The sequence below is a fragment of the Castor canadensis genome, chromosome 7 (assembly GCF_047511655.1).
Source record: "Castor canadensis chromosome 7, mCasCan1.hap1v2, whole genome shotgun sequence".
Lineage (NCBI taxonomy): Eukaryota > Metazoa > Chordata > Mammalia > Rodentia > Castoridae > Castor > Castor canadensis.
The window spans coordinates 83,265,490-83,280,977 of record NC_133392.1 but is presented as its reverse complement, the minus strand read 5'-3'; positions in this window follow the sequence as shown (position 1 = coordinate 83,280,977).

The window sequence follows — 15,488 nt, the reverse complement described above, 5'->3', positions numbered from 1 at the left end:
GCAGAAAGGTGATGTTGCTCATCCAGGAAAACACTCAGAGTTATGCAGTAGTCCCTTGAAGAGCAAACTGACTTCAAAATGTTAACCATGTTGCTCGACCCTCTTTTTCCTAACATTAAAGATTCTCTTAGAAACCTGCAGTTTTTCTCCCATTTACTTGTATGCGGTGATTTAGCACAATGTTGAAGATCTTCATCCATGAAAACGCTGACAGTTGGGCAGCGTTTCTTTCAAAAGCTAACTCAGTTCACCATGCTTAACAAGGTGCATTAATGCTTCTCTTACAAGAGCTACGGTGCTTCTCCCATTCACCTGAAAAGGGAGATTCAGCAGAAAGGTGATGTTGCTGATCCAGGAAACACTGAGAGCTAGGAAGTACTCCTTTAAACAGCAAACTGAATTCACCATACTAACCATGTTGCTAGACCCTCTTGTTTCTAACATAAAAGGATTCTCCTAAAAAACTGCAGTTTTTCTCCCATTCACTTTTAGGCGGTGATGTTGTACAAAGTTTATGTTCCTCACCCATGAAAAGGCTGAAGGTTAGGCAGCATTCCTTTCAAAAACTAACACAGTTCACCATGCTTAACAAGGTGCAAGACCGTCTTGCTTGTCAAATTAATCCTTCTCTTACAAAAGCTACAGTGCTTTTCCCTTTCACTTGAATGCGGTGATTCAGCACAAAGGTTATGTAGCTCATCCAGGGAAACGGTGAGAAGTAGGCAGAATTCCTTTAAAGAGCAAAATGAATTCAGAATACTAACCAGGTTGCTAGATCCTCTTTTGTCTAACATTAAAGATTCTATTACAAACTTGCAGTTTTTCTCCCCTTTACTTGTATGTGGTGATTTTGCACAAAGTTGAAGATCCTCACCCATGAAAATGTTGACAGTTGGGCAACATTCCTTTCAAAAGCTAACTCAGTTCAAACTGCTTAACAAGGTGCAAGGCCCTGTTCCTTGTAACATTAATGCTTCTCTTGCAAGAGTTGCAGTGCTTCTCCCTTTCACTTGAATGGGGAGATTCAGCAGAAAGGTTATGTTGCTGATCCAGGAAACCCTGAGAGCAAGGCTGTACTCCTTTAAAGAGCAAACTGAATTCACCATCCTAACCATGTTGCTAGACCCTCTTGTTTCTAACATACAAGGATTTTCTTAAACAACTGCAGTTTTTCTCCCTTTCACTTGTATGCGGTGATTTTGCACAAAGGTTATGTTTCTCACCCATGAAATGGCTGAAGGTTAGTATGCGTTCCTTTCAAAAACTAACACAGTTCACCATGCTTAACGAGGTGCAAGACCCTCTTGCTTTTAGTATGAATGCTTCTCTTATAAGAGCTGCAGCGTTTCCCTTTCACTTGAATGGGGAGATTCAGCAGAAAGGTGATGTTGCTGATCCAGGAAACACTGAGAGGTAGGCAGTACTCCTTTAAAGAGCAAAGTGAATTCACCATACTAACCATGTTGCTAGACCCTCTTGTTTCTAACATAAAACGATTCTCTTAAAAAACTGCAGTTTTTCTCCCATTCACTTGTATGCGGTGATTTTCCACAAAAGTTATGTTTCTCACCCATGAAAAGGCTGAAGGTTAGGCAGCGTTCCTTTCAAAAACTAACACAGTTCACCATGCTTAACAAAGTGCAAGACCCTCTTGCTTGTAACATTAATCCTTCTCTTACAAGAGCTACAGTGCTTCTCCCTTTCACTTGAATGTGGTGATTCAGCACAAAGGTGATGTTTCTCATCCAGGAAAACAGTGAGAAGTAGGCAGAATTCCTTTAAAGAGCAAAATGAATTCACAATACTAACCAGGTTGCTAGACCCTCTTTTGTCTAACATTAAAGATTCTCTTACAAACCTGGAATCTTTCTCCCATTTACCTGTAGGTGGTGATTTTGCACAAAGTTGAAGATCCTCACCCATGAAAATGCTGACAGTTGGGCTGCATTCCTTTCAAAAGCTAACTCAGTTCACCATGCTTAACAAGGTGCAAGGCCCTGTTGCTTGTAACATTAATGCTTCTCTTGCAAGAGCTGCAGTGCTTCTCCCTTTCACTTGAATGGGGTGATTCAGCAGAAAGGTGATGTTGCTCATCCAGGAAAACACTCAGAGTTATGCAGTAGTCCCTTGAAGAGCAAACTGACTTCAAAATGTTAACCATGTTGCTCGACCCTCTTTTTCCTAACATTAAAGATTCTCTTAGAAACCTGCAGTTTTTCTCCCATTTACTTGTATGCGGTGATTTAGCACAATGTTGAAGATCTTCATCCATGAAAACGCTGACAGTTGGGCAGCGTTTCTTTCAAAAGCTAACTCAGTTCACCATGCTTAACAAGGTGCATTAATGCTTCTCTTACAAGAGCTACGGTGCTTCTCCCATTCACCTGAAAAGGGAGATTCAGCAGAAAGGTGATGTTGCTGATCCAGGAAACACTGAGAGCTAGGAAGTACTCCTTTAAACAGCAAACTGAATTCACCATACTAACCATGTTGCTAGACCCTCTTGTTTCTAACATAAATGGATTCTCCTAAAAAACTGCAGTTTTTCTCCCATTCACTTTTAGGCGGTGATGTTGCACAAAGTTTATGTTCCTCACCCATGAAAAGGCTGAAGGTTAGGCAGCATTCCTTTCAAAAACTAACACAGTTCACCATGCTTAACAAGGTGCAAGACCGTCTTGCTTGTCAAATTAATCCTTCTCTTACAAGAGCTACAGTGCTTTTCCCTTTCACTTGAATGCGGTGATTCAGCACAAAGGTTATGTTGCTCATCCAGGGAAACGGTGAGAAGTAGGCAGAATTCCTTTAAAGAGCAAAATGAATTCACAATACTAACCAGGTTGCTTGATCCTCTTTTGTCTAACATTAAAGATTCTATTACAAACTTGCAGTTTTTCTCCCCTTTACTTGTATGTGGTGATTTTGCACAAAGTTGAAGATCCTCACCCATGAAAATGCTGACAGTTGGGCAGCATTCCTTTCAAAAGCTAACTCAGTTCAAAATGCTTAACAAGGTGCAAGGCCCTGTTCCTTGTAACATTAATGCTTCTCTTGCAAGAGTTGCAGTGCTTCTCCCTTTCACTTGAATGGGGAGATTCAGCAGAAAGGTTATGTTGCTGATCCAGGAAACCCTGAGAGCAAGGCTGTACTCCTTTAAAGAGCAAACTGAATTCACCATCCTAACCATGTTGCTAGACCCTCTTGTTTCTAACATACAAGGATTTTCTTAAACAACTGCAGTTTTTCTCCCTTTCACTTGTATGCGGTGATTTTGCACAAAGGTTATGTTTCTCACCCATGAAATGGCTGAAGGTTAGTATGCGTTCCTTTCAAAAACTAACACAGTTCACCATGCTTAACGAGGTGCAAGACCCTCTTGCTTTTAGTATGAATGCTTCTCTTATAAGAGCTGCAGCGTTTCCCTTTCACTTGAATGGGGAGATTCAGCAGAAAGGTGATGTTGCTGATCCAGGAAACCCTGAGAGGTAGGCAGTACTCCTTTAAAGAGCAAACTGAATTCACCATACTAACCATGTTGCTAGACCCTCTTGTTTCTAACATAAAACGATTCTCTTAAAAAACTGCAGTTTTTCTCCCATTCACTTGTATGCGGTGATTTTCCACAAAAGTTATGTTTCTCACCCATGAAAAGGCTGAAGGTTAGGCAGCGTTCCTTTCAAAAACTAACACAGTTCACCATGCTTAACAAAGTGCAAGACCCTCTTGCTTGTAACATTAATCCTTCTCTTACAAGAGCTACAGTGCTTCTCCCTTTCACTTGAATGTGGTGATTCAGCACAAAGGTGATGTTTCTCATCCAGGAAAACAGTGAGAAGTAGGCAGAATTCCTTTAAAGAGCAAAATGAATTCACAATACTAACCAGGTTGCTAGACCCTCTTTTGTCTAACATTAAAGATTCTCTTACAAACCTGGAATCTTTCTCCCATTTACCTGTAGGTGGTGATTTTGCACAAAGTTGAAGATCCTCACCCATGAAAATGCTGACAGTTGGGCTGCATTCCTTTCAAAAGCTAACTCAGTTCACCATGCTTAACAAGGTGCAAGGCCCTGTTGCTTGTAACATTAATGCTTCTCTTGCAAGAGCTGCAGTGCTTCTCCCTTTCACTTGAATGGGGTGATTCAGCAGAAAGGTGATGTTGCTCATCCAGGAAAACACTCAGAGTTATGCAGTAGTCCCTTGAAGAGCAAACTGACTTCAAAATGTTAACCATGTTGCTCGACCCTCTTTTTCCTAACATTAAAGATTCTCTTAGAAACCTGCAGTTTTTCTCCCATTTACTTGTATGCGGTGATTTAGCACAATGTTGAAGATCTTCATCCATGAAAACGCTGACAGTTGGGCAGCGTTTCTTTCAAAAGCTAACTCAGTTCACCATGCTTAACAAGGTGCATTAATGCTTCTCTTACAAGAGCTACGGTGCTTCTCCCATTCACCTGAAAAGGGAGATTCAGCAGAAAGGTGATGTTGCTGATCCAGGAAACACTGAGAGCTAGGAAGTACTCCTTTAAACAGCAAACTGAATTCACCATACTAACCATGTTGCTAGACCCTCTTGTTTCTAACATAAAAGGATTCTCCTAAAAAACTGCAGTTTTTCTCCCATTCACTTTTAGGCGGTGATGTTGCACAAAGTTTATGTTCCTCACCCATGAAAAGGCTGAAGGTTAGGCAGCATTCCTTTCAAAAACTAACACAGTTCACCATGCTTAACAAGGTGCAAGACCGTCTTGCTTGTCAAATTAATCCTTCTCTTACAAGAGCTACAGTGCTTTTCCCTTTCACTTGAATGCGGTGATTCAGCACAAAGGTTATGTTGCTCATCCAGGGAAACGGTGAGAAGTAGGCAGAATTCCTTTAAAGAGCAAAATGAATTCAGAATACTAACCAGGTTGCTAGATCCTCTTTTGTCTAACATTAAAGATTCTATTACAAACTTGCAGTTTTTCTCCCCTTTACTTGTATGTGGTGATTTTGCACAAAGTTGAAGATCCTCACCCATGAAAATGTTGACAGTTGGGCAACATTCCTTTCAAAAGCTAACTCAGTTCAAACTGCTTAACAAGGTGCAAGGCCCTGTTCCTTGTAACATTAATGCTTCTCTTGCAAGAGTTGCAGTGCTTCTCCCTTTCACTTGAATGGGGAGATTCAGCAGAAAGGTTATGTTGCTGATCCAGGAAACCCTGAGAGCAAGGCAGTACTCCTTTAAAGAGCAAACTGAATTCACCATCCTAACCATGTTGCTAGACCCTCTTGTTTCTAACATACAAGGATTTTCTTAAAAAACTGCAGTTTTTCTCCCTTTCACTTGTATGCGGTGATTTTGCACAAAGGTTATGTTTCTCACCCATGAAATGGCTGAAGGTTAGTATGCGTTCCTTTCAAAAACTAACACAGTTCACCATGCTTAACGAGGTGCAAGACCCTCTTGCTTTTAGTATGAATGCTTCTCTTATAAGAGCTGCAGCGTTTCCCTTTCACTTGAATGGGGAGATTCAGCAGAAAGGTGATGTTGCTGATCCAGGAAACACTGAGAGGTAGGCAGTACTCCTTTAAAGAGCAAACTGAATTCACCATACTAACCATGTTGCTAGACCCTCTTGTTTCTAACATAAAACGATTCTCTTAAAAAACTGCAGTTTTTCTCCCATTCACTTGTATGCGGTGATTTTCCACAAAAGTTATGTTTCTCACCCATGAAAAGGCTGAAGGTTAGACAGCGTTCCTTTCAAAAACTAACACAGTTCACCATGCTTAACAAAGTGCAAGACCCTCTTGCTTGTAACATTAATCCTTCTCTTACAAGAGCTACAGTGCTTCTCCCTTTCACTTGAATGTGGTGATTCAGCACAAAGGTGATGTTTCTCATCCAGGAAAACAGTGAGAAGTAGGCAGAATTCCTTTAAAGAGCAAAATGAATTCACAATACTAACCAGGTTGCTAGACCCTCTTTTGTCTAACATTAAAGATTCTCTTACAAACCTGGAATCTTTCTCCCATTTACCTGTAGGTGGTGATTTTGCACAAAGTTGAAGATCCTCACCCATGAAAATGCTGACAGTTGGGCTGCATTCCTTTCAAAAGCTAACTCAGTTCACCATGCTTAACAAGGTGCAAGGCCCTGTTGCTTGTAACATTAATGCTTCTCTTGCAAGAGCTGCAGTGCTTCTCCCTTTCACTTGAATGGGGTGATTCAGCAGAAAGGTGATGTTGCTCATCCAGGAAAACACTCAGAGTTATGCAGTAGTCCCTTGAAGAGCAAACTGACTTCAAAATGTTAACCATGTTGCTCGACCCTCTTTTTCCTAACATTAAAGATTCTCTTAGAAACCTGCAGTTTTTCTCCCATTTACTTGTATGCGGTGATTTAGCACAATGTTGAAGATCTTCATCCATGAAAACGCTGACAGTTGGGCAGCGTTTCTTTCAAAAGCTAACTCAGTTCACCATGCTTAACAAGGTGCATTAATGCTTCTCTTACAAGAGCTACGGTGCTTCTCCCATTCACCTGAAAAGGGAGATTCAGCAGAAAGGTGATGTTGCTGATCCAGGAAACACTGAGAGCTAGGAAGTACTCCTTTAAACAGCAAACTGAATTCACCATACTAACCATGTTGCTAGACCCTCTTGTTTCTAACATAAATGGATTCTCCTAAAAAACTGCAGTTTTTCTCCCATTCACTTTTAGGCGGTGATGTTGCACAAAGTTTATGTTCCTCACCCATGAAAAGGCTGAAGGTTAGGCAGCATTCCTTTCAAAAACTAACACAGTTCACCATGCTTAACAAGGTGCAAGACCGTCTTGCTTGTCAAATTAATCCTTCTCTTACAAGAGCTACAGTGCTTTTCCCTTTCACTTGAATGCGGTGATTCAGCACAAAGGTTATGTTGCTCATCCAGGGAAACGGTGAGAAGTAGGCAGAATTCCTTTAAAGAGCAAAATGAATTCACAATACTAACCAGGTTGCTTGATCCTCTTTTGTCTAACATTAAAGATTCTATTACAAACTTGCAGTTTTTCTCCCCTTTACTTGTATGTGGTGATTTTGCACAAAGTTGAAGATCCTCACCCATGAAAATGCTGACAGTTGGGCAGCATTCCTTTCAAAAGCTAACTCAGTTCAAAATGCTTAACAAGGTGCAAGGCCCTGTTCCTTGTAACATTAATGCTTCTCTTGCAAGAGTTGCAGTGCTTCTCCCTTTCACTTGAATGGGGAGATTCAGCAGAAAGGTTATGTTGCTGATCCAGGAAACCCTGAGAGCAAGGCAGTACTCCTTTAAAGAGCAAACTGAATTCACCATCCTAACCATGTTGCTAGACCCTCTTGTTTCTAACATACAAGGATTTTCTTAAAAAACTGCAGTTTTTCTCCCTTTCACTTGTATACGGTGATTTTGCACAAAGGTTATGTTTCTCACCCATGAAATGGCTGAAGGTTAGTATGCGTTCCTTTCAAAAACTAACACAGTTCACCATGCTTAACGAGGTGCAAGACCCTCTTGCTTTTAGTATGAATGCTTCTCTTATAAGAGCTGCAGCGTTTCCCTTTCACTTGAATGGGGAGATTCAGCAGAAAGGTGATGTTGCTGATCCAGGAAACACTGAGAGGTAGGCAGTACTCCTTTAAAGAGCAAAGTGAATTCACCATACTAACCATGTTGCTAGACCCTCTTGTTTCTAACATAAAACGATTCTCTTAAAAAACTGCAGTTTTTCTCCCATTCACTTGAATGCGGTGATTTTCCACAAAAGTTATGTTTCTCACCCATGAAAAGGCTGAAGGTTAGGCAGCGTTCCTTTCAAAAACTAACACAGTTCACCAAGCTTAACAAAGTGCAAGACCCTCTTGCTTGTAACATTAATCCTTCTCTTACAAGAGCTACAGTGCTTCTCCCTTTCACTTGAATGCGGTGACTCAGCACAAAGGTGATGTTTCTCATCCAGGAAAACAGTGAGAAGTAGGCAGAATTCCTTTAAAGAGCAAAATGAATTCACAATACTTACCAGGTTGCTAGACCCTCTTTTGTCTAACATTAACGATTCTCTTACAAACCTGGAGTCTTTCTCCCATTTACCTGTATGTGGTGATTTTGCACAAAGATGAAGATCCTCACCCATGAAAATGCTGACAGTTGGGCAGCATTCCTTTCAAAAGCTAACTCAGTTCACCATGCTTAACAAGGTGCAAGGCCCTGTTGCTTGTAACATTAATGCTTCTCTTGCAAGAGCTGCAGTGCTTCTCCCTTTCACTTGAATGGGGTGATTCAGCAGAAAGGTGATGTTGCTCATCCAGGAAAACACTCAGAGTTATGCAGTAGTCCCTTGAAGAGCAAACTGACTTCAAAATGTTAACCATGTTGCTCGACCCTCTTTTTCTTAACATTAAAGATTCTCTTAGAAACCTGCAGTTTTTCTCCCATTTACTTGTATGCGGTGATTTAGCACAATGTTGAAGATCTTCATCCATGAAAACGCTGACAGTTGGGCAGCGTTTCTTTCAAAAGCTAACTCAGTTCACCATGCTTAACAAGGTGCATTAATGCTTCTCTTACAAGAGCTACGGTGCTTCTCCCATTCACCTGAAAAGGGAGATTCAGCAGAAAGGTGATGTTGCTGATCCAGGAAACACTGAGAGCTAGGAAGTACTCCTTTAAACAGCAAACTGAATTCACCATACTAACCATGTTGCTAGACCTCTTGTTTCTAACATAAAAGGATTCTCCTAAAAAACTGCAGTTTTTCTCCCATTCACTTTTAGGCGGTGATGTTGTACAAAGTTTATGTTCCTCACCCATGAAAAGGCTGAAGGTTAGGCAGCATTCCTTTCAAAAACTAACACAGTTCACCATGCTTAACAAGGTGCAAGACCGTCTTGCTTGTCAAATTAATCCTTCTCTTACAAGAGCTACAGTGCTTTTCCCTTTCACTTGAATGCGGTGATTCAGCACAAAGGTTATGTTGCTCATCCAGGGAAACGGTGAGAAGTAGGCAGAATTCCTTTAAAGAGCAAAATGAATTCACAATACTTACCAGGTTGCTAGACCCTCTTTTGTCTAACATTAACGATTCTCTTACAAACCTGGAGTCTTTCTCCCATTTACCTGTATGTGGTGATTTTGCACAAAGATGAAGATCCTCACCCATGAAAATGCTGACAGTTGGGCAGCATTCCTTTCAAAAGCTAACTCAGTTCACCATGCTTAACAAGGTGCAAGGCCCTGCTGCTTGTAACATTAATGCTTCTCTTGCAAGAGCTGCAGTGCTTCTCCCTTTCACTTGAATGGGGTGATTCAGCAGAAAGGTGATGTTGCTCATCCAGGAAAACACTCAGAGTTATGCAGTAGTCCCTTGAAGAGCAAACTGACTTCAAAATGTTAACCATGTTGCTCGACCCTCTTTTTTCCTAACATTAAAGATTCTCTTAGAAACCTGCAGTTTTTCTCCCATTTACTTGTATGCGGTGATTTAGCACAATGTTGAAGATCTTCATCCATGAAAACGCTGACAGTTGGGCAGCGTTTCTTTCAAAAGCTAACTCAGTTCACCATGCTTAACAAGGTGCATTAATGCTTCTCTTACAAGAGCTACGGTGCTTCTCCCATTCACCTGAAAAGGGAGATTCAGCAGAAAGGTGATGTTGCTGATCCAGGAAACACTGAGAGCTAGGAAGTACTCCTTTAAACAGCAAACTGAATTCACCATACTAACCATGTTGCTAGACCCTCTTGTTTCTAACATAAAAGGATTCTCCTAAAAAACTGCAGTTTTTCTCCCATTCACTTTTAGGCGGTGATGTTGTACAAAGTTTATGTTCCTCACCCATGAAAAGGCTGAAGGTTAGGCAGCATTCCTTTCAAAAACTAACACAGTTCACCATGCTTAACAAGGTGCAAGACCGTCTTGCTTGTCAAATTAATCCTTCTCTTACAAAAGCTACAGTGCTTTTCCCTTTCACTTGAATGCGGTGATTCAGCACAAAGGTTATGTAGCTCATCCAGGGAAACGGTGAGAAGTAGGCAGAATTCCTTTAAAGAGCAAAATGAATTCAGAATACTAACCAGGTTGCTAGATCCTCTTTTGTCTAACATTAAAGATTCTATTACAAACTTGCAGTTTTTCTCCCCTTTACTTGTATGTGGTGATTTTGCACAAAGTTGAAGATCCTCACCCATGAAAATGTTGACAGTTGGGCAACATTCCTTTCAAAAGCTAACTCAGTTCAAACTGCTTAACAAGGTGCAAGGCCCTGTTCCTTGTAACATTAATGCTTCTCTTGCAAGAGTTGCAGTGCTTCTCCCTTTCACTTGAATGGGGAGATTCAGCAGAAAGGTTATGTTGCTGATCCAGGAAACCCTGAGAGCAAGGCTGTACTCCTTTAAAGAGCAAACTGAATTCACCATCCTAACCATGTTGCTAGACCCTCTTGTTTCTAACATACAAGGATTTTCTTAAACAACTGCAGTTTTTCTCCCTTTCACTTGTATGCGGTGATTTTGCACAAAGGTTATGTTTCTCACCCATGAAATGGCTGAAGGTTAGTATGCGTTCCTTTCAAAAACTAACACAGTTCACCATGCTTAACGAGGTGCAAGACCCTCTTGCTTTTAGTATGAATGCTTCTCTTATAAGAGCTGCAGCGTTTCCCTTTCACTTGAATGGGGAGATTCAGCAGAAAGGTGATGTTGCTGATCCAGGAAACACTGAGAGGTAGGCAGTACTCCTTTAAAGAGCAAACTGAATTCACCATACTAACCATGTTGCTAGACCCTCTTGTTTCTAACATAAAACGATTCTCTTAAAAAACTGCAGTTTTTCTCCCATTCACTTGTATGCGGTGATTTTCCACAAAAGTTATGTTTCTCACCCATGAAAAGGCTGAAGGTTAGGCAGCGTTCCTTTCAAAAACTAACACAGTTCACCATGCTTAACAAAGTGCAAGACCCTCTTGCTTGTAACATTAATCCTTCTCTTACAAGAGCTACAGTGCTTCTCCCTTTCACTTGAATGTGGTGATTCAGCACAAAGGTGATGTTTCTCATCCAGGAAAACAGTGAGAAGTAGGCAGAATTCCTTTAAAGAGCAAAATGAATTCACAATACTAACCAGGTTGCTAGACCCTCTTTTGTCTAACATTAAAGATTCTCTTACAAACCTGGAATCTTTCTCCCATTTACCTGTAGGTGGTGATTTTGCACAAAGTTGAAGATCCTCACCCATGAAAATGCTGACAGTTGGGCTGCATTCCTTTCAAAAGCTAACTCAGTTCACCATGCTTAACAAGGTGCAAGGCCCTGTTGCTTGTAACATTAATGCTTCTCTTGCAAGAGCTGCAGTGCTTCTCCCTTTCACTTGAATGGGGTGATTCAGCAGAAAGGTGATGTTGCTCATCCAGGAAAACACTCAGAGTTATGCAGTAGTCCCTTGAAGAGCAAACTGACTTCAAAATGTTAACCATGTTGCTCGACCCTCTTTTTCCTAACATTAAAGATTCTCTTAGAAACCTGCAGTTTTTCTCCCATTTACTTGTATGCGGTGATTTAGCACAATGTTGAAGATCTTCATCCATGAAAACGCTGACAGTTGGGCAGCGTTTCTTTCAAAAGCTAACTCAGTTCACCATGCTTAACAAGGTGCATTAATGCTTCTCTTACAAGAGCTACGGTGCTTCTCCCATTCACCTGAAAAGGGAGATTCAGCAGAAAGGTGATGTTGCTGATCCAGGAAACACTGAGAGCTAGGAAGTACTCCTTTAAACAGCAAACTGAATTCACCATACTAACCATGTTGCTAGACCCTCTTGTTTCTAACATAAATGGATTCTCCTAAAAAACTGCAGTTTTTCTCCCATTCACTTTTAGGCGGTGATGTTGCACAAAGTTTATGTTCCTCACCCATGAAAAGGCTGAAGGTTAGGCAGCATTCCTTTCAAAAACTAACACAGTTCACCATGCTTAACAAGGTGCAAGACCGTCTTGCTTGTCAAATTAATCCTTCTCTTACAAGAGCTACAGTGCTTTTCCCTTTCACTTGAATGCGGTGATTCAGCACAAAGGTTATGTTGCTCATCCAGGGAAACGGTGAGAAGTAGGCAGAATTCCTTTAAAGAGCAAAATGAATTCACAATACTAACCAGGTTGCTTGATCCTCTTTTGTCTAACATTAAAGATTCTATTACAAACTTGCAGTTTTTCTCCCCTTTACTTGTATGTGGTGATTTTGCACAAAGTTGAAGATCCTCACCCATGAAAATGCTGACAGTTGGGCAGCATTCCTTTCAAAAGCTAACTCAGTTCAAACTGCTTAACAAGGTGCAAGGCCCTGTTCCTTGTAACATTAATGCTTCTCTTGCAAGAGTTGCAGTGCTTCTCCCTTTCACTTGAATGGGGAGATTCAGCAGAAAGGTTATGTTGCTGATCCAGGAAACCCTGAGAGCAAGGCAGTACTCCTTTAAAGAGCAAACTGAATTCACCATCCTAACCATGTTGCTAGACCCTCTTGTTTCTAACATACAAGGATTTTCTTAAAAAACTGCAGTTTTTCTCCCTTTCACTTGTATACGGTGATTTTGCACAAAGGTTATGTTTCTCACCCATGAAATGGCTGAAGGTTCGTATGCGTTCCTTTCAAAAACTAACACAGTTCACCATGCTTAACGAGGTGCAAGACCCTCTTGCTTTTAGTATGAATGCTTCTCTTATAAGAGCTGCAGCGTTTCCCTTTCACTTGAATGGGGAGATTCAGCAGAAAGGTGATGTTGCTGATCCAGGAAACACTGAGAGGTAGGCAGTACTCCTTTAAAGAGCAAAGTGAATTCACCATACTAACCATGTTGCTAGACCCTCTTGTTTCTAACATAAAACGATTCTCTTAAAAAACTGCAGTTTTTCTCCCATTCACTTGAATGCGGTGATTTTCCACAAAAGTTATGTTTCTCACCCATGAAAAGGCTGAAGGTTAGGCAGCGTTCCTTTCAAAAACTAACACAGTTCACCAAGCTTAACAAAGTGCAAGACCCTCTTGCTTGTAACATTAATCCTTCTCTTACAAGAGCTACAGTGCTTCTCCCTTTCACTTGAATGCGGTGACTCAGCACAAAGGTGATGTTTCTCATCCAGGAAAACAGTGAGAAGTAGGCAGAATTCCTTTAAAGAGCAAAATGAATTCACAATACTTACCAGGTTGCTAGACCCTCTTTTGTCTAACATTAACGATTCTCTTACAAACCTGGAGTCTTTCTCCCATTTACCTGTATGTGGTGATTTTGCACAAAGATGAAGATCCTCACCCATGAAAATGCTGACAGTTGGGCAGCATTCCTTTCAAAAGCTAACTCAGTTCACCATGCTTAACAAGGTGCAAGGCCCTGTTGCTTGTAACATTAATGCTTCTCTTGCAAGAGCTGCAGTGCTTCTCCCTTTCACTTGAATGGGGTGATTCAGCAGAAAGGTGATGTTGCTCATCCAGGAAAACACTCAGAGTTATGCAGTAGTCCCTTGAAGAGCAAACTGACTTCAAAATGTTAACCATGTTGCTCGACCCTCTTTTTCCTAACATTAAAGATTCTCTTAGAAACCTGCAGTTTTTCTCCCATTTACTTGTATGCGGTGATTTAGCACAATGTTGAAGATCTTCATCCATGAAAACGCTGACAGTTGGGCAGCGTTTCTTTCAAAAGCTAACTCAGTTCACCATGCTTAACAAGGTGCATTAATGCTTCTCTTACAAGAGCTACGGTGCTTCTCCCATTCACCTGAAAAGGGAGATTCAGCAGAAAGGTGATGTTGCTGATCCAGGAAACACTGAGAGCTAGGAAGTACTCCTTTAAACAGCAAACTGAATTCACCATACTAACCATGTTGCTAGACCCTCTTGTTTCTAACATAAAAGGATTCTCCTAAAAAACTGCAGTTTTTCTCCCATTCACTTTTAGGCGGTGATGTTGTACAAAGTTTATGTTCCTCACCCATGAAAAGGCTGAAGGTTAGGCAGCATTCCTTTCAAAAACTAACACAGTTCACCATGCTTAACAAGGTGCAAGACCGTCTTGCTTGTCAAATTAATCCTTCTCTTACAAGAGCTACAGTGCTTTTCCCTTTCACTTGAATGCGGTGATTCAGCACAAAGGTTATGTTGCTCATCCAGGGAAACGGTGAGAAGTAGGCAGAATTCCTTTAAAGAGCAAAATGAATTCAGAATACTAACCAGGTTGCTAGATCCTCTTTTGTCTAACATTAAAGATTCTATTACAAACTTGCAGTTTTTCTCCCCTTTACTTGTATGTGGTGATTTTGCACAAAGTTGAAGATCCTCACCCATGAAAATGTTGACAGTTGGGCAACATTCCTTTCAAAAGCTAACTCAGTTCAAACTGCTTAACAAGGTGCAAGGCCCTGTTCCTTGTAACATTAATGCTTCTCTTGCAAGAGTTGCAGTGCTTCTCCCTTTCACTTGAATGGGGAGATTCAGCAGAAAGGTTATGTTGCTGATCCAGGAAACCCTGAGAGCAAGGCTGTACTCCTTTAAAGAGCAAACTGAATTCACCATCCTAACCATGTTGCTAGACCCTCTTGTTTCTAACATACAAGGATTTTCTTAAACAACTGCAGTTTTTCTCCCTTTCACTTGTATGCGGTGATTTTGCACAAAGGTTATGTTTCTCACCCATGAAATGGCTGAAGGTTAGTATGCGTTCCTTTCAAAAACTAACACAGTTCACCATGCTTAACGAGGTGCAAGACCCTCTTGCTTTTAGTATGAATGCTTCTCTTATAAGAGCTGCAGCGTTTCCCTTTCACTTGAATGGGGAGATTCAGCAGAAAGGTGATGTTGCTGATCCAGGAAACCCTGAGAGGTAGGCAGTACTCCTTTAAAGAGCAAACTGAATTCACCATACTAACCATGTTGCTAGACCCTCTTGTTTCTAACATAAAACGATTCTCTTAAAAAACTGCAGTTTTTCTCCCATTCACTTGTATGCGGTGATTTTCCACAAAAGTTATGTTTCTCACCCATGAAAAGGCTGAAGGTTAGGCAGCGTTCCTTTCAAAAACTAACACAGTTCACCATGCTTAACAAAGTGCAAGACCCTCTTGCTTGTAACATTAATCCTTCTCTTACAAGAGCTACAGTGCTTCTCCCTTTCACTTGAATGTGGTGATTCAGCACAAAGGTGATGTTTCTCATCCAGGAAAACAGTGAGAAGTAGGCAGAATTCCTTTAAAGAGCAAAATGAATTCACAATACTAACCAGGTTGCTAGACCCTCTTTTGTCTAACATTAAAGATTCTCTTACAAACCTGGAATCTTTCTCCCATTTACCTGTAGGTGGTGATTTTGCACAAAGTTGAAGATCCTCACCCATGAAAATGCTGACAGTTGGGCTGCATTCCTTTCAAAAGCTAACTCAGTTCACCATGCTTAACAAGGTGCAAGGCCCTGTTGCTTGTAACATTAATGCTTCTCTTGCA